The 24,133-nt window shown below is 41.8% G+C and overlaps 1 protein-coding gene across 2 annotated transcripts in view; it reads left to right on the top strand.

Moving 5' to 3' along the window:
- Positions 1-2,690: 2,690 nt before the first annotated feature.
- Positions 2,691-24,133, top strand: part of kcnj16a (potassium inwardly rectifying channel subfamily J member 16a) — a 35,089-nt gene continuing 13,646 nt past the window's right edge. Inside the window, exons 1-2 of one of the 2 annotated variants that reach the window (XM_033610942.2) lie at positions 2,691-2,856; positions 21,029-21,159. The gene's annotated coding sequence lies outside the window, so the exon portion shown is untranslated. The remainder of the gene's footprint in view (positions 2,857-21,028; positions 21,160-24,133) is intronic. The other variant, XM_078163445.1, reaches the window with a different exon arrangement.

The raw sequence follows: 24,133 nt of genomic DNA, 5'->3' as shown, positions 1-24,133 counted from the left end.
AAAGACAATTTTTCCATCTCAGTGACTACTTGTAGTGTTTATGTTGCCTTAAAAGATCTGTAGAATATACTTGATTATTACTATATAATCTTCACTGCCACAAGACACATGCAAACAAAGTGCTTTCCTTTGTAGGACAGCACACACACACAAAGGCTACGGCGTACGGTATGGCATCAGCTCTGCGCCAATGCAGAAGTATAAATCTCTCTAAAATGTAAATGACATTCTTTAATAACTCTCTAAACAAACATGGATGTAAACACAAAGGGCAACACTGAGGTCAGCAACATGGCCGAGTTCATGTCTTGATATTGTACGATAAGTTGATCACGTGAGGCCACTGTGACGTTTGGTTGCACTTCTCTAAAAACTGACTCTGTTGCAACTTTTAAATTCAGGCTGCTGCGTTTTTGTGTCACCGCCCCGTGCGGCCCCACCGTCGCAGCCTAGATGCACGACTCAGATTAATGCGAGGACCTGATTTGGTGAGAATTCAGGCCTACAGTTGCATCTTGCTGTCATTTGGTGCAGCAGAGTGCAGCTCAGTGACATAAGGAGGAAGCGACAGTAAAAACAGCTTGTCTTTGCTGTGGTGTTCTGTACTGCGCTGGCCTGACAGCTGCCCTGCTTTTCCCGTTCGTGGTTCGCCCCAGGTCAAGCCCCGCTGACTCCTGCCAGACCACCACACACTGGCGAGGGACTCAGTGACAGCGCTGCCTGCAGTGGTTTTATCCACTGGGACAGTGGCTGCAGCAGCCTAGTTTCCACTTCTCTGTCTCCTCTTTCCTACAGCTGAGCATCTCAGGGCTGATCAGTTGTCCATGGCTCATAAATCTACAGGCCTTTCAGCAAAGTCTTTATTACTATTCCCTCGAGGGACGTGTATTCACACAGGCACAGTTTCTCGACATTTCCTCATCCACTTTTCAGTCGAATGACTCAACACCCACTTCAGCAGTTCCAGAATCGGAAGATATATTCTCTTTAATTCTGTTTTTAACTTGACTGGGACTCAAGTGTCCGGGTTCACAGAGTTTCTCTTGCTTGTTATCCAGCTGCCTAATGCTTCAAGTCCCACAGTACCTCTCATCTTACTGTGCTTCTTGTCAGATCCTCTCCTACCCAATTCCTAATCCGGCTTTTGATGTTGTGCTGCTCATTGTCCAGAACAAATAACCATTATCTGCCTCTTAGCCCGGACCTATCTGTTTGTTATCATTGTGGCTGTTTGAGAGTGGCGATAATTAGTCATAGTGGACAATATCTGCAGTTTTACAATCTGTTTTTTAAAGGCCAGCATGAGCACAGAACCTGAATCTGTAGTCGACAACCAAAAAAGGTATATGTCCTAAAGATGCTGACTCGACTAAAAAGTGAGTGGAAACCGTGGAAAAACCCAAATGGCTGGAAACACTTACAAGCCATTCTCCTCCACTGTTTCAATCTACAAATAAACTCCAGAGAATTTTCCAAAGCTGTGTAGAAGTGAAAAGAAGAGAAGGAGATTGGGGGAAAGAAAAACTGACCTTTAATTTGTCTTTCTCATGCTATGTGCATTTACATCCGCACGATGTAAAACCTCCCCTGTGAGTCCACCAGAGACTGGTGTGAGCTCTGCAGAGGTGCATGACAAATTGTATGGACTGTGGCTGAAAGAGCACATATGGGGACAGAAAAAAAAAACTCATTCATAATGTCATCTCCATTAGAAGAACCTTGCTTCCAGCCTGAGGTCAAACTGTTGCATAATGTTAAAGAAAGTCTAAAAATAGCGCAGAGTGAAGTGGGTTATCCAGTGTTTTCATGCTTTGTAAAGATTTATCATGACGGCAGCTAACGTTAGCTGTAGCTTCACTGGGAGTTGTCAGATGTTACTTAAAGGGATAGTCATTTGAACTCTGCTTTTAGTCTCATTGGAGCCTGTTTGACTGCCTCTCTGGGCACTGAGCTGAGTTCAAATGGCTAAAAACAGAGTTCAAATGAGGTTTTTCCAAACAACTTTTTATGTCGGGGCTTCAGGACACTTGGATCACTACGGACGAGCAGTATGGAGATATTTTGTGGTTTCAATGATGTGTTTTTGGACGTTTGAATCTGGGGCGCCGTCAGCCTCCATTAGGTGGAGTTGTGTTGCTACCTCCTCTCCCCTTGGATCTCTGCAAGTGATGTGAGGACTCTAAAACTTCACCTGAGCCTCCCTCGGCATATGGGTGAGTAGATAATGGCTGGATTTTCATTTTTGGGTGCACTATCCCTTTAACAGCAGTTTATTATTATCATTACGATGAGCAGGTGACTGCAGCTGTTATCAAGAAATATAACGCCACTTTTGAATATTACACCATAATGTCAAATATAATGTAAGCTCTTTTAGGGATGCACAGTATTGGATTTTTTGCTGATATCCAATATGCCAAAATCTAACAACTCATTTGACTGATAACCGATATCAATATCTCCACTTTTTCCACCTATTTTCCACCCAGCTTTCACAGTGATGTTTCTCTGACATATTTGAGCTACACTCTCAGTAGTTTTAAAAACTAATGATTAAAAAAATGTTCATTGGGCCTCTGTGGTCAGACGGGACTTTGTCCCCACATGCCATCAGGTCAGTCATCTCTGAAGATATGTTTAATGTACAATGAAAGTTTCCAGGTTCATACTTTATGTTTTTAGAAGCAAGACAACACTCAGCCAAAATGGACTCAAAGCAGGGAGCACAGCTTTCTTTGGTAGGATTTAGTTTTTGGCATTAGAGTTCAGTTGTAAAATTTTAGAACAAACCTTGAAAAAAGCATCAGAGCCTCGGTGCCCGTTTTCACAGTTCTTGGAGTTGAACACCTCGCAAAAGTAAGTGATTGTCTCACACACATTACAGCAGGACTATGTGTCTGCACAAGATAAAGAAACACATCGGTGTCTGACTGTTTCTCCTCTCTGAGCATCAGTTTGTGAATGAGCTTCAGGTCTCATTAAGCTCTCTAAACAGTGCAGTTTTCCTGACTGTGAACTCTCTGGCTGTGTCGAGGACTATTTTTACCTCGGCACAGAAAGAAAAATGAAGCCAAGGCTGTCTTGACGGAGATTGTGGATGAATTTGAGGCTAAATAAGAAAACTGTAGTCAAATCATTGAATTTCAACCTCATGCTAAGATCTGAACACTCGCCCTGCAGAATGCTGTCAATCTGATTGGAAACTTTGCAGTTGATGTCCGAACCGAACTGATGCAGACCGCAAGACAACGCTCGGAGTCGATGATATTTTTAGTGCAGCTGGAATGAGATTGTTTAAACAAAAATATTTCCAAGAGATTCTGTGAGGTTGAATCATTTGTCCAGCACAGACAAAGACATGAAGTTTGGCAGATCAAAGACTGGATGTTATATCACCGATCGTGTTTCTTGAACTTAAAAAGAAATGACATAATTGTGCAAGAGAGGGAGCAGATACGTTACAAAAGAAACACCAAATCAGAACAGAGTCAGGCAGTGAAGACATAATAGGATGTTGCGGTAGCTCCTGCTTCCAAACGTTGCCCTCTTTGACAGTATAGTATGAGCCGAGTAAACACAGGCCTGGTTTTATTGAGGTACCTAAGAGGCTGTTTACGCTGCCTGTATAATCGCCAGTAAACAGCAAAAATAGACTAAGGAAGTTGTTTTTGTGTCGGTAAGTTTCAGACACCTTGATTTTATAGATCCAAACTCTAAGCATGGCACCATAAACAGGGTTTATTAACCATATAATCTGTGATTAAAACCAAATAGGTTAATAGAGATTTTAATCTTTTATGAGTCTGTGTGATCAAATTAACATCTTAAAGCAATAATAGAGGTATCATGAGGCTGAGACAGCACATTCTCTGAAGATAACAGGGTTTGAGTCAGGTTTATATCAGCAGATCCTCCCCTTTTATGTGAAGGGGGATAGCTGGGTGCAGGGAGGTCACAGTGATCCAACATGTCATGATCTGTGGTGGTTGTTGTAGCAATGGTGCACTCCAGAGGGGCTACAGGGCTGCTACATACTGCTCCGTGTGTGATTATACACTGCATTCCAGCATCATGGTATCAAAAGAGGTGTGACAGGTGTACAATGTAACTCAACAGTGTCAGCCTCTAGTTTGACGTATATGCATCAGCAGCGCTTCCTAAACAATGTCTCTGACATAACATGGCAATAACAATAATTTATGTTCGGAGGGTAAAAAGCTCCCGGACCTCTTTGTCTTCCCAATTTGAGGACGTTTTGGTCCCTGCGCTTCTCCTTTGAGTTAGCCGCTAACTGCTAACAGCTACTCTTTCAATCTCCCGCTGTGGGTCATGAGCATAACACATCATCAAAACATCACACTCGTCCTTCCAGCTTTCCTGTTTGTATACACACACCATTTCGTCCAAATACGGTCACTTCTGGCTCCAAAGAACCAAGAAGACAACAGCTGAAATGTCAAACTCGAGGCTCAAAAACAGAGTCCACAAACCAATGAGTGACGTCACGGTGGCTGCATTCATTAATTTTATAGTCTGTGGTTGTGCTGTGTTAGCCACGATAAGCGGGCAGAGGTCACAGAGGGAATCAGCTGTTGCAAAAAAGGCACGAAAGTAGCGCCCCACACCCGACCTCGTATTTTCCAGGCGGTTAAAGACACAGCATGTGTACGGGCCCTTACACAGTTACTTAGCTGTTAAGATAACATTAGCCTAGCATTAGCTTAATAACTACATTAATTTTAGCCTTGGCTTACCGTTCTTTGTGCAACTCCGAATGTCAAACAAAGGTTGAAGTTGTTGTGTTTTGTGTGCAAACAAAATTATCTTTGGTTTCATTTTTACCAACTCATCACCGTAACATTAGTTCTACATGGTTCTCTCCTGCAACCTGAAGGGATGCTGTTGGTTCGGTTCAAACAAAGTGAATCATCTGGAGAATTAAGTGTCGACTCGCTGGGAATGACAAGTGTTAATGATAGATTTAGGCAGGGTTCGAACTATAAACTGAGCTTCGTGGGGGTCTCCAAAATAACAGAGCAAAATAACTCAATTCATGCCCACACAGTGATGGGACTTACAAATTCAGCCGTATTTCACCACATCTACAGCACTTAAACAAGGCTATAGGCCTAGCCTATGCAATGTCACATGTACCTCAACAATAATTGTGTTGTTTTCGATATACAGAAGGGGGAAGCTGGGGGTGCACGTAAAAAAAAATAGGGTAGTAAAAAGTAAAAGCCATCATCTTACCTTCACGGGGACAAAACAGACCAAACGTCCACTTTGAGTCCGTGCGGACCTCCGCAGAGTCCGTTCCGCGTACGTTCCGCCCGATTATGTTCGGGCCTTTACTCGCTTGATGATAAATCATGCGTTTTTTTTATGTAACGTCAGTGTTCCCATGCTGTCAAAGTCAACTCATAGTAGAACAGTAGCCTATTCTACAGTGCCCCATGGTGTCTTGGCGCCGTAATTGCAGCCAAAGGCCTGTCATTCACGGGAGAATATCGTTGTTCTTTTGGAAAACATTTGCTTATTTTGGACTAGATATTTATCTCACTAACGTAAATAATACTCATTACATTGAAAAATACATAATTTGTGATAAAATAGTGGTTGTTAATGTTTTGTTAGAGACCCCCACAGATGTATGGTTTTACAGCTTTCATGGGAGCTAATGTCCTCTTTATGGGAGCTCAGTTCCCACTGGCTCCCACATAGTTCAAACCCTGGATTTAGGGAATGAAGGGAAAGTAATTGATTTGTGGCACACGTTTTAAAATAACTTTTTAATCACTGGGCTTAATGAAAGGTATCACGTATTTTCAAGTCAAAAGGCTCAAGTCCGAGTGAAGTCCCGAGTCACTGGTGGTTCATTGCAAGTCAAGTCTAAAGTCATCAAATTTGTGACTCCCATCTGACTCTAGTTTGAGTTGTGACAGTTTTGGTAGAGAAGAGCAATATTGAAAATAAGATAAATTAAAGATAGTTGGAGGAGCAGAAAAGCAGCGAGGGAGGAACAATAACTGAAGATGGAAACCTGCAGCGTTCGCCAAATGGTCCGATGTGGTTGGGAGCCAGTATAAAGTAGCTGTCTCCCCTGGTGGTGCTCAGCTAGATTAGCGTCACATCACAGCATCATGAGCCGTGACATAAGAATGCGTATGAAACTTGCGTATGCACACACTCTCACTCACACACACACACACTCTCTAACACACACACACACACACACACACACATACACTCTCTAACACACACACACACACACACACACACACACACATACACTCTCTAACACACACACACACACACACACACACATACACACACACACACAAAGCAGTTGCTTCTGAATGAAACAAGATACAAAGTGAAATTACTGGAGCCTCACGGATCCCCAGCCAGTACAGTGAGCCCGAAATTCCCTCCAGACCAATTTATCGCTTTTTTGGTCTGTGCATGAGTGTGTGTGTGTGTGTGTGTGCTCTCTTACTTAGGAGCTTTGAGATTTAAACAACAGCATTTTGAAATTTCAGCTGTTTCCCATACAATCGAGTAACAAGGGCTAACCTAAATCTTCTGTAATCCAAACAAGGCCCGAACACACACGAGAATAAGTGGTGAAGGGAATAAAGAGAACAAAGACGAGTAGGGTGACAATTATACATCTGGCTCTGAGCAAAACCAACTACAGAGAATGAGTACGAGATGCCACACAAGAGGTGGAAGAAACTAGATGCCTGGTCCTGTGCTCCGAATCTTACTGAGGGAAATTTGTGTCCATCTCTGCTGTTTATTGTCCATGAGAGGCTTTAAACGCCTTCTTTCAGATGTTTCTCTACCTGCTGAGAAAACCCTCCAAACTGTCATAAATGTACAGGTGCTGCCGTCAATGGCGACTCCAGCAGACCTGTAACAATAGCTACATTGTGGACTCATTGTACGATATATAGACATGACTTTGATCATATTGCTGACCTTGGTATTGCCCGTTGTGTTCCTATGAACGTTTCTTTACAGATCACCAATATTTCAGCCAACATGTGACCAGAATAAACAGCAGGGTTCTCCCGACCATTTTAAGACTTGGGCGAAGCAATTCTCCCTTTTTCTTTCTCTCCAACTCCACAAACTTGCATGAGTCAGAAAAAAAAAAACTTGAGATTTTCTGAAACCAGTTTTGACTTGCCGATATTGATGTGGATACGGGAATTTGCGAATCAGCTGTAGACTACTAACCCTGGAACTGAAGTCTTGCATACTGTATGTGTTGCCTGTTTACTGGTGGAACTGTCCAGAGTAAAATGTGGCTAATATTGCTGACATTTTGCAAACGGCACGTCTTAAACTTTTCACTATATTTGTCAATTCTTTTTGCCACACCCAAACAGTGGCTGCACAGTGCAACTTGTTTTGTAGGCAACTGTTTTAAAGCAGCAAAGAAAAATTAATTCCCGCAAGAATGCTGTTTTATCCCAGTGTGAAACTACTGTTAAAGCAACACTTACCTTTCTGGAAATTTTACACTTTTAGGTTAAGGGACGCTTGTGGATATAAACTTTTCTCCATAACAACGGCAGACAAATGCGGACCACTGCTTCCACCTCTAGCCGCTCCAACAGGGAAATCAGTTGGCAAAAGAAAGAATATAGCAGAAAAAGCTAACACTGAGAGAGAACTCGATGCTGCAAGAGCCAAAACTCGGGTCAACATCGGCTCTGTTTTCGAGCGATGGTGAAGACTGATGTAGCTTCAACCTGAGCTAAAAAGGGACGAGATGGTCGCAGAGTTTCTGCTGGACAGGTATTTTTAGTTTGCCTCTAATGTAGCATCTAGGCTATAACGTTATATATGACAACACAGCATCCAGTTGCTAACGGTTAGCCCACTGTAGCTGTAGTTTGTTGCCAGTCACCAGTACTATCTAACGTTAGCGTTTACGTTATATTATAAAACTCATCAGTCATCACTGACCCCGGATAAGTTTCAAAACTCGGGGTTGTGTTTGACTGTGCAGGACAGGTAATGCTATGTTTAGTTTGCTTCTAATATAACATATAACGTTACATATGACAACACAGCATCCAGTTGCTAATGGCTAACATTAGCCTACTGTAGCATAGCCTCTGAAACATTAACGTTATCTTCCTTGTGCGTTTCCACTTCCTAGTAACGTTAACGCTACTATCTAACGTTAGCACTGTAACCTTATTCTAAAACTCATCAGTCATCACTGACTCCGGTTGAGTTTTAAAACTCCGGGGTTGCGTTTGACTGTCTTGGTTGTAACGTTACACTCACTCTCCTCTTCCGTGTATCTAACGTTACCTTGCCAACGTCTATCATAGATGTAATGAGGATGTAATGGAGGAGGGGGGAGTAGGCCTTTGGAGGGAGGTGGAGTTGCAGGAGGAGGGGGATGGGACTTTGGAGAGAGGTGGGAGTTGTGGATGTTCAAATGTTTTCTAAGTGCTGTGTGAAATGCAAGAAAGGTAAGAGTTGCTTTAAGTTTATTAATGAAATATATCCAGTATTTTAGGGAGTGTCGGAGGCATTCCTGTGACTGGCATCTTGTATCAGAACGAAGATGACACAGTGCAGCTTACCGGTAGCCTACAGCTGCACTTTTGCACACAGTCCTGATAGTTGTTTGCTTGTCCATCGTTTGGAGTTTTACCCTCCAACAACTTCATCCTCCACTCTGTAAATCCACCAGTAAACTGCCCGGTTCCACGGCCGTCCATCCCCAGGAGCCGACTGCAGCACACTGACTGGATCCTGGAGGTAAATGTGGCGTGTCCAGAGCTTCACTGAGCTCTTGTGTTTCTTGCAAGAGGTTTTGTTTTTAGCCTCAAACTGATCTATTTTAGGCTACTCCTTTAAAGGCATTTTAATCATATATAAAGCCAGGTGATCAATCAATCAATCAATCAATTTTATTTATAAAGCCCAATATTACAAATCACAGTTTGCCTCACAGGGCTTTACAGCATACGACATCCCTCTGTCCTTATGACCCTAACAGCTGATCAGGAAAAACTCCCCAAAAAACCCTTTAACAGGGAAAAAAAACAGTAGAAACCTCAGGAAGAGCAACTGAGGAGGGATCCCTCTTCCAGGACGGACAGACGTGCAATAGATGTCGTACAGAACAGATCAACATAATAAATTAACAGTAATCCGTATGACACAATGAGACAGAGAGAGAGATGCAGGTAATAACAGTAGCTTACAACAACATTATTGAAAGTAATAATATTATAGTTATAGTTCTGGCTACTGTGGTACAATATGTTGAAAGTATGTATTAATATCTGGCAGTATACATGTGTGACAATAGTCATATGTGTATAATAACAGTAGAAGTATGACTAATGACTAATGATGGCAGCAGCAGCAGGAGGCATCTGGCAGGACCACGGCAGCAGCACAACCACACACGTCACGCTGTCCAGGCACCGCTGTGATATGAGTTAATCTGAGAGACAGTGGAGCACAAAGGCTCCAGAGAAGAAGCCGAGTTAGTGACATCCAGAATGGCCGAGTTAGCAAGATGCAGTAATAGAATACGAGAGAGAGAGAGAGAAGGAGAGAAGGTGCCCGGTGTATTATAGGGGATCCTCCGGCAGACTAGGCCTAAGTCCGCTTAACTAGGGGCTGGTACAGGGCAAGCCTGAACCAGCCCTAACTATAAGCTTTATCAAAGAGGAAAGTCTTAAGTCTAGTCTTAAATGTGGAGACGGTGTCTGCCTCCCGGACCGTAACAGGAAGATGATTCCACAGGAGAGGAGCCTGATAGCTGAAGGCTCTGGCTCCTGATCTACTTTTGGAGACTTTAGGGACCACGAGTAACCCTGCGTTCTCAGAGCGCAGTGTTCTGGTGGGATAATATGGCACTATGAGCTCTCTAAGATATGATGGAGCTTGACCATTTAGAGCTTTATAAGTTAACAGTAGGATTTTAAATTCAATTCTGGATTTTACAGGGAGCCAGTGCAGCGAAGCTAAAACAGGAAAAATATGATCTCGTTTCTTAGTTCCTGTTAGTACACGTGCTGCTGCATTCTGAATTAGCTGGAGAGTTTTTAAGGACTTACTAGAGCTACCTGATAATAGAGAGTTACAGTAATCCAGCCTTGAGGTAACAAAAGCGTGGACCAATTTTTCTGCATCTTTTCGGGTCAGGATAGGTCTAATTTTCGCAATATTACGCAGATGAAAAAATGCAGTCCGTGAGGTTTGTTTTAAATGAGAATTAAAAGACAAATCTTGATCAAATATTACTCCGAGGTTTCTTACGGTAGTGCTAGAGGCCAGAGCAATGCCATCTGGAGAAACTATGTCATCAGATAAAGAGTCTCTGAGTTGTTTGGGGCCAAGAACAATAACTTCAGTTTTGTCTGAATTTAACATCAGGAAATTGGTGCTCATCCAAGTTTTTATGTCTTTAAGGCAGTTATGGAGTTTAGTTAATTGATTACTTTCTTCTGGCTTCATCGATAAATACAACTGAGTATCATCCGCATAACAATGGAAATTTACAGAGTGATTTCTAATGATGTTACCTAAAGGAAGCATATATAGAGTAAATAGGATTGGTCCGAGCACAGAACCTTGCGGAACTTCAAAACAAACTTTGGTACGTAAGGATGATTCATTATGAACGTCAACAAACTGAAAACGATCAGATAAATAAGATTTAAACCAGCTTAGTGCAGAACCTTTTAGGCCAATTAAGTGATCCAGTCTCTGTAGCAGAATTTGATGGTCAAAAATCAAATATCATATATATTTTTCACTACATACCACAATATCTATATTGCAACAGTAATGTAGAGTTGACTATCTGGCTTTCACAAAATATTCCCACAATGAGATATTCGATGAATTATCATCAGTAATGTGGATATCATGACTTAGTGTGTAAAGGCAAATAATAGAACAGCTAGAACAGTCTGGTTAGAACACGTAAAGCACCCTTAAACCAGGAAAAGACACTTAGAATGATATCAATATAACATTTGATTTAATGACCAGCCCTATTTTTCTATGTACTTTTTTGTATTGATTAGCAGGTGTTAATTTATTATTTTTTTAAAATGTAAAATTAAACAAAAAAAAATTATATTATTATATTACATTTCTGAATATTTTTTAAGAATGTATAGTTCATTTCCCTTTGAAAGGGTGTACTCGAATTATTATGCTGTTGTATTATCATTACATCAGTGACATAAAATGGTCTCAAAGTGACCATAATATCCTTTATTGAAATTATTTCTGGGACAGTGTTAGAACTGCAATGATTAGTCAATTGTGCGATTACTTAATCAAAAGGAAATTAACTGTCAACTATTTAAATTATAATTATTTTAGTGTTTTTTCAGGCAAAATGTCAAACACTTGCTGCATTCAGCTTCTAAAATGTGAGAATTTGCTGCTTTTCTTTGTCATTTATGACGCTAAATAAAAACTGTTGGTTGGACAGAAGACATAATCTGAAGACGTCACTTTGGGCTCTGGGAGAGTATGATATGCATTTTTCATATTTCTTTGATATTCTATCGAATAAAGAATGGATCGATTAATTGTGAACTGAATTGGCAGATTAACTGATAATGACAATAATCATTAGCTGCAGCCCCAGACAACATATCGTCCATCAGAGGTAGTTATCGTAACAGGCCCGGAGTCGAGGGGAGAAGCTGTGTCCGGCATGAACCAGGTGAAACCAGAGGCAGCAAGTACAGTACAGTGTTCAGAGCCATTATCAGGCAGCTGAACTGTAGTGAACCGAAACCCGGCAGCAGCTGTTAAACAGCCGACAAGCTTCCTACTTTAAAGCTGTTTGTTTGCTTATGTTCTGCCTTTTAGGAGAAGACACACTCTGAATCATTTCATGTTGACTGCACAAACCTCCTGATCGAGGAATACACACTACATGCATGCCATCACTCCTACACACACGCGCTGCACAGATGGCCAAGAGTTAGACACACGCAAACACAGGAAACAAATGTGGGATAGGGACACGGACGGATTGACCACCAGCTTCCTGAGTGGACTCCCAGGGGGCCAGCGAGGCAGAGGGTCCTGGCAGAGAGGTCAAAAAATATACTGAGACAGTGTTGTTACTGACAGGGAGCAATAATGTACATTTAATTCATTATCACACCAATTTTTAAAGAGCTATGATTGGTTTGTGGATCAATATGGCTGCTATACAAACACCAGGTGTTTAACAGGCACATTTAACACAGGTCCAGATCCTGAGCAGGGCTGCAGAGTATGCTACATCACCTGTATCATTGTAGGGCTGTGTGGTAACGTTAGACGACAACATCAACTCAACGTGAATAAGATTAACAATGATGTCTACATCTGTTCTAAGGTAAGTCAACATTGTGTTTGAGGCAACATATTGTCACTTTGCTGGAAAGAAATATAAAGTTATCTTTAACATCTCTAGCTAACGTTAGCTAAAGTTAGCCTAACGTTAGCTCCTAGCTGCGTTGTTCATCATGTCACCTTGTTTGCTGGGAGTTCATTAGCCTATTTTGTTCTAGTTTTGTACTTTGGTGATCGTACATCATTGTTAGCTGTTGTCCAAAGGGCTCTAGTTAAGCTAACGTTAACTTCTGGAGCTTAGCTTCATTAACTTATCTGTAATGGCAGAGATAACAAAGGTTGGCAAACGTTATGCTGAATGATTCAGTGTAAATACTGTAGCACCAAACTAACGGAGAGACACTCTTGGTAAAGATGGTAAAAAGGCCGTTATCCTTTTCTCATATTCTGAGCCAAAAACCTTAACTTCAGTGGCACTTTAACTTGTTGTCTTTGATGGTGACGGCAACCAGATGCGGTTCACAAGCGTACACTGTGACCTGTAAATTTTGGCTTGTAATTTAAGCTTTTCATCGACCTTCTCAACAATAAAATGATGAATATATCCCTCCAATGCGTAGTTTAGGCCCTTTTGGTTACTTCTCAATGACATCTGATCGTTATGTCTCCAAAAATCATCAGTCGCCTCCTGTGAAATGCCGTGTACTGTGACACCTGCCATAGCGCCGCTCACTGAATGTTGATAGTTTGTCCGAGTGAGTGGAGGGGGGCGTGGCTTAGCCATAGGTCAATTCAAAAGCACCGCAGAGGACGATTAACATCCAATTCATGACATTAAGATGAGGAATTATCTATCATGTCTTTTTTTATTTTTGCTACAAAAACCTAAATAAGATGGAGGCTGACTGGTAGCTAAACATTTCTGGTAAGCTAAATGACACTCGCTAATAACAAGCTAGGCTACATTACAAAGTAGGAAGACAGAAAGTAGGCTACTGACTCACCTTTAAGGTGGCGATGTCTCCAGTTTGCTCTCCAGCAAACAGCTGATATTTACATGGTTTGTTTACATGAAGTAACAGGTGTCAGAGCATATTTAATAGATTCAATGTGGACAGAGAGCTCCAGTGTCATGTGATGTGACACAACAGTCTGCTGCTCGTTTGCTGTTGGGACACAATACATTATGTTCAACGTGAGAAAGACGACACCTGGTAAAATTCGGAATGCCGGTTCGATCCGATGTTTGGCTCAATATCAAACTGCTTCAAAATTTTTTACATCGGCCCAACCCCACCACAGGCTACATGTCGTCTATAGAATTATGTAGGCTTCAATTTGTTTCAATTTGCAAAAAAACTTATGTGTGGAGTTTGCATGTTCTCCCCATGTCAGCGTGGGTTTTCTCTGGGTACTCTGGCTTCCTCCCACAGTCCAAAGATAAGCTCCAGCCTCCCTGCGACCCCTAGCAGGATAAGCAGTTAAGAAAAAAGAATGTAAATAACAACGACTTGAGGGTTATAAAAAGAAGTTGCATAGTTGACCTCTGCACATTCAAACATGTCCAGGGTTTGAAGTGTAGGTCGATATAAGGTTCATGCAGGAAACATTCAGTGAGTGACTTCACAGTGAGTCTTACTCAATAAGGAGAAGCCTTCGTCTTGTTTTTTCCACTTATTGTTAATTTGTAACGAGGCAGGAACTTAAAACAACACTGTCCCAAACATCCCTGGAGAGCAGACACTTTGGACTCCTGCCTGAGCTACCAACAGAAACTCAGACAGCCAACACTTGCACCAGCTGACAGGCCAGAAAATCATCTTTCCAACAATATGGTTTTTGTATGTAGCATAATGACCAAACAGTACGACTGATGAAAAATAAAAGAGCCAAACTTTTAAGGAAGGTCTCCACTTGCAGGGTGAAAGTCAAAAGTTTTGTCAGTGGCAAAGGAATAGTTGATTTCTAACTTGCTAAAAAGGCACCATCCATCTGTCCCTCTGTCCCGACTCTGCTCTTCCTATTTTTATATCATATTATAGAGTACAAGTCATCACTGCGCTGCTTGTTATGTCAGGATGCATGCATGAATTTTCTCTGTGCCTCTTTCTGGTCAGACTGTTTTCATGCAAAACTTAAAGGCGCTGTATGTAAGAATGTGGCCAAAATGGTTACTGCACTCAAATTCAAAATACTGCCGCGAGTCGTGTCCGCCCCCCCTCCCCTACAGATTCGAGGTTGCTGGCCAGCGGCACGGTGGAGACTGATTTGTTTGCCCACGGGCGGCTGCTGTGGCAGGGCCGCGTCACCGCGTCCTTGATCTTCCGTTTTCCAGTGGACCGTTCGAGCAAGTCCGGCTTCTCTGCTGCTAACGCTGCTGCCGGGATACAGCTGAGGAGACTGCTAATGCTATGTACCGGGACACTGCTAATGCTGCTTGCCGTGCTGCTGTAGCTCAGTCGTTACTGTAACTGATGCTGAGACTCTACTGACTGCGTGACTGGTAGATGGCGGTGGGTGGCGCAACAGGCCAAAACACAAATTCAAAACATAAACATGATTTGCAGACCGTAAAAATTTTTTTTAAATGCGAATATTCTGGCTGTACTATTGTTGTCGGTGAGATCAGTATGTTATATGAACATTATTCCTTAGTCTCTGTGACATATTAGGAGGATTTTATGACTATTTACTTTAGATTTCATACATATAGCTCCTTTAAGCATGTTAATTTTTTATTTATTTATTTATTTTGTCAAGGCAGCAGTGCTTCACTAGGAAAATAAAGATTTACTTAAAGTACATACAAACAGAATATGATGGTTACCTCAGTTCACCTTCCCTGTGGTGCATCTGATCCTGACTGATCTTTTGGTTTTTAGAACCATCTTCCTTTTCCTTGAAGTTCTGGAATAATCTTTGCTCAGAAAGTGCCCTGTGTCTGCATTTCACACCCTGAAATCTTTCTGGCCTCTTTAATTTTGTGCCTTGGCTTTGTGTTGGAACGTTTGATCAGAGCAACATTGTGTTCATGTATTTTTGTGGATCATTTTTATTGGGAACAAATTATTTCTTTTTCCTGGAAATGAGGTGATTTGTTATGGGTCCGCTTTCTGCTGAGACCCCCGTTAACCCACCAACTGTGTGCACATGGAGCATTTACATGCACACAGACACAAGCAGACATGCGGACACACACATACACACACGCACATTCGTTAACTTTTAAAAAATGCAGTCAGGTTCATAAACATAAAAACTGGCGTTCTTTCACAGACATACTCTTAGACACCCAGAGGTATTTACTGTGAGGACCCCCCACTGTGCTCCAAGCAGAAAAATAAAACCATTGAGTCATTTCATATGCCTTGCCCTCTTAGTCTGCAGATTTTACAAAGGTGTCAAATAGCTTGCATGACTTTGTTTTCCTGCTGCAGGAGCCAGTGAGTGTTTAGTGCAGTCACAGCAAAACTCTGGAAGGATTCATGACTCAATGACCCACAAAATCTCATCAACCTCTCAAACATGAGTTTAACTACACTGACAGGAGACTGTGATTCTGGTTCATGCTCAGTCCAACATTATGATCCATAGTCAGATCTCTACAATTACAGTCATGAAACTTGGTATGGACATTTGTGGTCTTCAGAGGTTAAACCTTAATGACTCACTCACCCCTTATATAGCGTTACAAACATGTGAAAAATTTCACGTTTAATGATGCAGTTCCTGACAGGATACCTCTCAGCATTGTCAACTGAAATGATAAAAATGAGCCATGTCTGAAAGTGTAGAACTAGGGTTGGGTACCGAACTTTTAAGGGCAGCAACTGTATTACGTCAGTACTGCTGAGTACTGATTCACAATAAATTGATCTGTGCCAAATGTTGGTACTTGGCCAGCCACAGAGTTTTAAAGCAGCTCTGCAAGCCGGGTTCAACCTCAGACAGGAGGTTGTAGCACACCAAAGATGGCTACACAGCTCCACTGTTGCTTCTTAAGCTCAGTTCAGACCAAAGATTGGTGACAAGACGAGTTGAAACAGACGACTTCTTGCAAAGCACCTTTCTGCAGTATTGTAAAAAGCTGCTGGTTCACAGGAAGTGACCACCATGAGACGGTGTATCATCTCTAGTCAACAACTCTCTGTGCTTCTGATCTGTAACATCGACAGGAAGTGACCACCATGAGACGGCGTATCATCTCTAGTCAACAACTCTCTGTGCTTCTGATCTGTAACGTCGACAGGAAGTGACCACCATGAGACGGCGTATCGTCTCTAATCAACAAGTGACGTGCTTTACGTTCTAAAACCAGCCGCCGGCCATTTGACCAGCTGAGTTGCAGGTGACACCATCGGCCACCTTGAGTCAAAATCAGACCAGCCAGTTCACACAGCTGCAACATTCTAAAATGGTTTTTTTTATAACAGCCCAGTATGACTGCTAAATGAGCAGACACACATTTGTGTTATTACAGAGAAGGTAAAGTACCTGTTGGGTACCAGCACCAAATTACAGGTACTGAAATTGGAACCGGTCCAAATGTGAATAGTGCTCAAACCTGTGTAGAACTGAGCCTTGCAAACTGAGTCTGAAATGTCCTAAAAGGGCCACCATAAACCCTTTTGATTTATGTAACAACATGGCCTTTTATCTGCTGCTGCTCCTTCAGGCCAGAGTTTACATTTTAGTCCCACCAGCAGAGAGTAAACCAGACTTGTTTCTCTTTGTTCAGTCATGCTGACAGTGTGTCTCAGGATGGCAGTTTTGGTTTGTCCATCACTTCGACCATGACAGAAATATCTTCACAACTGTTGTATGGATTGCCATGAAAATTCGCACATTCATGGTCCCTGAGGATGAATCCTAGAGACCTCGGTGGTCCCATGGGTTTTCCTCTCGCACCATCAGCATGTTTAAATATTTGGTTGAAAATGAAATGTGTGATGGGTAGGGCCGTAACGGTACATATATTTGTGTCGAACTGTTCGGTACGCGACTTTTGGTTCGGCACAACCCTGTACCAAATTATTGGGCGTAGGATATTGTTTTATTTTATTTTGTTTTATTTTAATTCTGTTCCGAACTAGATATTTTAAATGATCTAGTTCTCCGACGGACATAATTGAGTGACGGACCGAGTCTGACCGTAAATCTCCGCTTTCACTTTGTGCAGCGCATTCTCGCATTTTGACAACATGGCAAGTGAGCCTGACGAACCTGAAGACCCACCCGCAAACCTTAAGTCCTCCGTTTGGGAACACTTTGGTTTCAGGGTAAAATACGAAGATGGAAATAAACAAGTGGACAAGACAAAAGCAGTGTGCCGACACTGCAGAACAGCGGTCGGGTATGTACTTGGAAACACGTCTAACATGCTAACGCATCTAAAGCGACACCACCCGAGTTTGAACGTTAACCGGCACGACTAGAAAAAGCAATCTGGTGCAAACTACGATATCGTCGTCGTTTAAAAAGAAAGAGCATTTCCCTGACCATTGCGCTAAAGAAATAACCAACGCCATTGGAGTTGAGTAAAATTGTTTAAGCTGCACTTTAGATATAAGCATGTTTTGTTTACTGCACTTTAACAAAGTGGGAAAGCTAAGTAAGTTCCTAGTAAAACTGAATCTGAGCAGGCTTTAAAGCTGACCAGCTGCACTATACTTTTTATTTTAATTGAGTAAAACTGTTTAAGCAGAAATTTATATTTGTCATTCAAAAAATGTGTTAAAAAACAGCAGGATTTTATTTTTCACTTTAATATTTCTATTTTCATTCAAACAATGTGAAAAAGCAGGATTTTATATATATATTTGTTTCATTCAAAAACTGTGTAAAAAGAGTTAACTGCTGTGGTGGTATGTTTTAATAAGGTTACCAATAAGTAAAAGATATTTAATAGTTGTCTATTTTTTTCATTACTGTACCGAAAAAAAAACGAACTTTGACTTGTGTACAGAGGTACGTACCGAACCGAGATTTTTGTGTACCGTTACACCCCTAGTGATGGGCCAATGGACGATGTCAAAACTCCAGTAAATCATGTAAAATATTCGGTTAACGTGACCTCTGCTCTATTCTCACATTTGTGAATGTGTACCTGTGTCCAGACCTCTGCTCTATTCTCACATTTGTGAATGTGTACCTGTGTCCAGTTTGTACTGCTTCCCTCACCGTGCTCTTACTGTACTGTACGTACAGTGTGAAGTAACAAAGTGAGGCCAGCTCAAATGACACATACAGTTAAGGGCACAGAACGCCCTTGCACAACACTGCTCAGCAGCTCCGTCATCTACAACTATTCATACAATAAACATTTACACCAGCAGGATGGAAAAGTCACGTTGACGTGACAGCAGTCTCTCATTTCAATCGTCCCAGATCTGTTTGTGGGTACATAAAAAAGACGGCCTCTGTTATCACAATATGTCAGACCTGCCAGTCTTTCCTCCGCACTGAGCCCCCGCTGACCGATTTCAATGTTTGAAACCTGAGTTGGGCTTTTTGCTCGGGACAATGGACAGAGTTTGGTTGCAGAGCAGTTATTAAGTGATTTAAGCTCTCTAAGGAGTTTCAGGCTGGGAATAAGGGATTTTGGTCAAGTCTTTGAAAAAGAGGCACAAAGGAGGGAGAGTGTTCACCAATTTGTTGCTGTGAATGAAGGTGTGTGAGCTGAGGCTGTGAATTCTTATAGACCAACAATTATTCTAATGTTGTTGCATGTGTTGTCATATAAAGGGGTTTGTTGGAGAGACTGACACTAAAAATAAAAAGTAAAAGCAATGCCACCTCTTTACAAAACGTGTTCTCTCTGATACCTAAACTCAAGAGTGCTGACCGATGTCAAGAACCAGTTTTAATTTGGTCTCTCTTTCTTTTTTAATTTAAAATCCTGAAACCTCCTTGTGCACAGCTGATCGGATTATGTGAACATGAGGCTGTTTCATGATTGATTAAGCTGTCAGTTATCTGCTCAGTTAAATGATCAATGATTGTTTTGGGTTTTTTTTTTTAAAAAAAAAAATGCACATCACAATTCTTTTGAAGCTGACGTCCTCAAATTGTTTTGTTTGACATAAAACTGGCACATTAACAAACATTGTGCCCATTCTCCAGTCTCCCTGGAGACACATGGTAAAGGCATGGATATTCTTCCCAGTGTTGAATCAGATCTGCCTCCAGGGCCTGTGTCCAAACACAACACGCTCCCCATGATCCTGTGGACGCCGCCATTGTTGTTGTTGCTTGCCGGCTTGTCAGTGTTGCCAGATCTTGGGAGAGAAACAAGTAACCAGAGCTATAGAAACAAGCCCAAAAGAAGTGATGGATATATATAGAGGAATGCAACGTTTAGAGAGCAAGCCCAAATAAGCAACTCCACTTTAGAAACAAGCCCAAAGTCGCGGCTAATAAGCGGACCTGGCAAGTGGCAACCCTGCGGCTTGTCCTCCTCACATTTCTTCTGTGGGACGTATCCCGCCTCTCATTGGCTGATGCTCTTTGTCAGTCGTGACTTCTCCAGTTTTCTAGCATGCCAGATATCCAGTCCCAGTCACAGACGAGGGGGTGACTTGCTCGTAGGCTTGTTCACACATGAGGACTCGTCGTGGCAGACTATCTGCCGACTCACCTTTGACCCAAGGTGGCTCTCAAGATCATCTGCGACGTCAAAATGACACTGTCTTATGTCACATTAACTCTCAGTTACTGTCACTCACCATTTGTATATAGAAGAATCAGTCATTTAAGTGGCTGCCCCCAATAGTCGAGCAAATGATAGTCGACCAGAAAGGTCATTGGTAGGCAACATTTCATTGGTCGCTCAGTTGCAGAAAAAAAAGACGGAGAAAGATGTGAAATTCAATCAGGAGCTACACCTCGTCAAAATAAATCCAAACCTATATGACTGGAGCATGTGTGACTTTCCTTTGAAAGGACAGACACAGGAAGTGTCCACGCTCTGCAGTCAGACAGGAGTCAGGTTAATTTCCAGGGCTGGTACCTGCGGTTATTCCACAGGCTAGTTAATAACATGTCGGGCAGGAAATCCAAAGTGTGGGATCATTTTGAGAAGGTGAAGGACGAACCCAAGGTGATATGTAAACTCATCTTCATTGGTCGACTACAAACATGACGTATCATGTGAAACATGGAAGTAGCTACATGCCCATTAGCCCACAGCGTCATTAACAGGCGGCTCGCTCAGTGTGTGACGTGCACTTGGAGATAAAATATAGGCCTATATTAGTGAAGGTTCATTAGTACGGTTTTGTATTTCTCTGTAATGTAGGAAAATTCTTAGTCGGGAGCTTTATCAGTTTAATGGTTTTGAATCAGCATCTCCAGCGTTTGGATTAAGATGGTTATGAAAAATAATGGGTGTCAAATTCATTAGACTGCGGCTTCTTTTTATTTAGGTATATATAAGTATTGGATTGGAGTATTTGTATTTTAAATCTTGTCCAGTATAACAGAATGGTGTACTGCTTAAACAGCAACCATGACCCAAAGCCCTGTTAACACCTGCATGTATGCATCCTCATCCACAACACACACACACACACACACACACACACACACTGATGTCGACCTACACAGACACACATTCAGAGACATTCACCTGTGTGTGTGACACCATGTGATGCTGAAGGGAGGTGTTAATCTTTAGTTTTTGCAGAGACAAGTGGGCTGGTTCATTCCAGCAGGTGCCTGCTGAGCTACTGTTCAGCCCCTCGGAGAGATTCTCACCTCAGGTACAGACACACCTGCGACTGGTTCAGCGCACATCTTTACAAAAAGGTAGGAATCATCTGTTCATTTACACTTTGCTGACATCCTAATGTCAGACTGTTGAATTCAATTTCAGTGAAAGGGGATGTGGAATCTGAATATATTTATAGGTTATTTATATAAACTATAAAACATTGTGGTATTTAGATATTAAAACCTGCTTATTTTAGTTTTCCATCAAAATAAATGGTCTTTAAAATACTGCATGCTCTTAAAAAGACTTAAAAGTACTACACTTGGCTGATGAATAATAAATGCATACTGTATGATCATTATTATTATTATTATTATTATTATTACAAGTTGCTGGTTGTTTGAAGGTGTCAAACTGAGCTGAAACAAATCTAATGCAACAACAAAGTAAAGCTTGTGGACTGAGAAACAGTCAGTAATCTGAGCCGCAGTATTAAGAGCCGTAACACAATGCCTGAATGGTTACAAAACAAAACAAGATGTGGTCAAGGTGATAAGTCATGTTTGTTATCAGGTTTCACAGTGAGATCTGAAATAGGTTAATATGGGATGTATTAAAACAGATTTTTTGCTGATAGAACAATGCATATGGATATGTTTGAAGAGCAGAGTTGACTCGGTGTGAATGTGAGGCTGCGTCACTGCTGACACAACAGGACTAACTCTGTTTCATAAATATGAGACTATTGATCTTTTAAACAGTGAAACATGCAGGACTTGTAATCCCAGAGGTCACTTTGGTTTTCAAGAGAAATCCTACAGTACAGATGGCTGACATGAAACAGCTACAGACCAACAAATGTCTCATTTAAATTCAGGAGCACAGGTCTAAAATCAAACATAAACCCTGCGGAGAGAGGGAAAAAAAAGTGGACACTGAATCGGCAGAAATCTACGACTGAGAGGTTAAACTCTGCGTTCTCTCTCTTTAAAGGAATACTTCTACCTCCAAATGACCATTAAACTTGCCGGTAGTGTATTTCTAAACAGACAATCGTGTTTATGAGCATCAGAGGTAGAGGAACACACTGTCAGCACCGATCGGTATCTGGGCTCATCCGGGCAAATCTTAAAGGAACACTTTGGGACACGTAAAATGATCATTTGTTTATCAGTTACTCACCCTGTGTTGCTTTGAATATGGGAAGAAAACTCTGCTTTTCTCACACGGCTCCACGGTGAACGAAGAATCCAAAAACTGAGAAAATTCTCAATAAATAGAAGTCAAAGGGGTCCATGTTTAACAACAGCAAAACTTTATCAAACCATGTGTTTATAAACTCAAACACAACTCGTGCAGTATGATCCACGTTTAATTTATCCAGTCGGATGATCAGTACTTCGCAAACACATGCATTTTTACTATATTCACTATATTTTTCACTAGTTTTATTTTCATTCGTATATTTATACTTTTTGACTTATATCTATTTTTTCTATCCTTAGGTGTATCTGTGTGTTTGTATAAATTGTATTGTGTAAAACACTACTGGGTACTTTAATTTCCCCTGGGATCAATGAAGAATCTATCTATCTATCTATAACTTTACTATTTATAGAACATTTGCATAAACAGACTAAGACACGGTTAAGAAGTGCGTCTGCACTGTTTATGCGGAAGTGTTTCAAATGCTAAGGCACCACCTGTAGCCACATTACCTAACCTGATGGTTGGATGGATGGACTCCCATTTTGAAGGCTTGAGTTCAGGATTTTGGCCGCTGCCATCTTGTATTTTTTAGAGCCAGAAGTGACCATATTTGGATGAAAGGGTGGAGCTGTGGAGGAGCGAGCCCTTTTTAGATATGAATTGTGCAAATTTGCAGGAAAGCCCAATCAGTGTTTTTTCAGCATTGGCAGTATAAAAACAAAATCGGGGAGTGCAGCAAAATGCCGCCTACCTACTTTTGTTTATACAGAATGTGCCTTTTTCGGGGCAATGGGGGGCGTGAGCAAGTAACAAAACGTGTAGCTCAGCGTGTGACGTAAACAGTGACGTGGGAGGGAAGCCGCGGCTATCAGGCGCTGATTCTCTCGTAAGTCGGCCCGTCCTTCACCGTCCCCGTCATCTAACAGTTAATGGCCTCTTCGTTTGCGAGGACAAGGAGGGCGCGCAATTCCTTGTCTCCCCAGTTGCTCATCTTTACAGTGTCTGTCAGGTTTGTGTTTCCCTCTTGATACTAGCTGCTCGCTAATTCCTGCTATCAGCTGTTTCCTGTTTATCCACCGCCAGTGGCTCGCACGTGCGGCGTCATCAACAGCTCCTCCCACAAGTCTTCAACAGCCCCTCCCGTGGCAGAAGGCCGCCTCGGTCTGTTTAAACTAAAAAGGCTCCACCAATATGTCTACCCTACGAGGCGGAAAATTGGGCTCCTCGGATCAACTCGCCAATCCGGCCCTGTGTGTCTAAACGCTCTCAGTTTGCCGGCAAAAAGGCCCAACATTCACTGAAAATCTGGCAGTGTAAAAGGGGCTATAGACTGTGGTGACACCTCACAGACAGCCGGTCACTTAAAGCAGAAATGCCCTAATTATGCGTAATTTAAAGCCTTAATAAAACGTAAATGGGCGAGTTACATAAAAATTAATTAAATTAAAAAGTTGACATGACTGTTGAAATTAGCTTTAGAGACCAAAACATTTTTTGTACCAGGCTGTAAACATGTTTATTTCTGCTGTAATGTTGGGCACTTTAACACAGAGGTCTGTGGGGACTGACTCACTGTTGGAGCCAGCCTCAAGTGGTCATTAGAGGAACTGCAGTTTTGGCACTTTTGCTATGGTTTCATTTTTCTGCCCCGGAGATTTGTTGCTTGGAACATGTTTGGGAGGAACTGAGCATCCCACTGGATAAATGGGACTTGGACTGGAGGAGCTGTGTGAGTTTGTAAAAAGATGTTTTGATACAGTTTTGCTGATTTTAAATGTAACTTCAATTCATCAAGATTTTTCTCAGTTTTTGGATTCTTCGTTCACCATTGAGGCCTGCAAGAAAAACAATGTTTTCTTC

Source organism: Epinephelus lanceolatus, chromosome 21, assembly GCF_041903045.1.
Source record: "Epinephelus lanceolatus isolate andai-2023 chromosome 21, ASM4190304v1, whole genome shotgun sequence".
Taxonomy (NCBI): Eukaryota; Metazoa; Chordata; class Actinopteri; order Perciformes; family Serranidae; genus Epinephelus; species Epinephelus lanceolatus.
The sequence above is the reverse complement of the archived record's forward strand: the minus strand, read 5'-3'. Positions and strand labels throughout refer to the sequence as shown.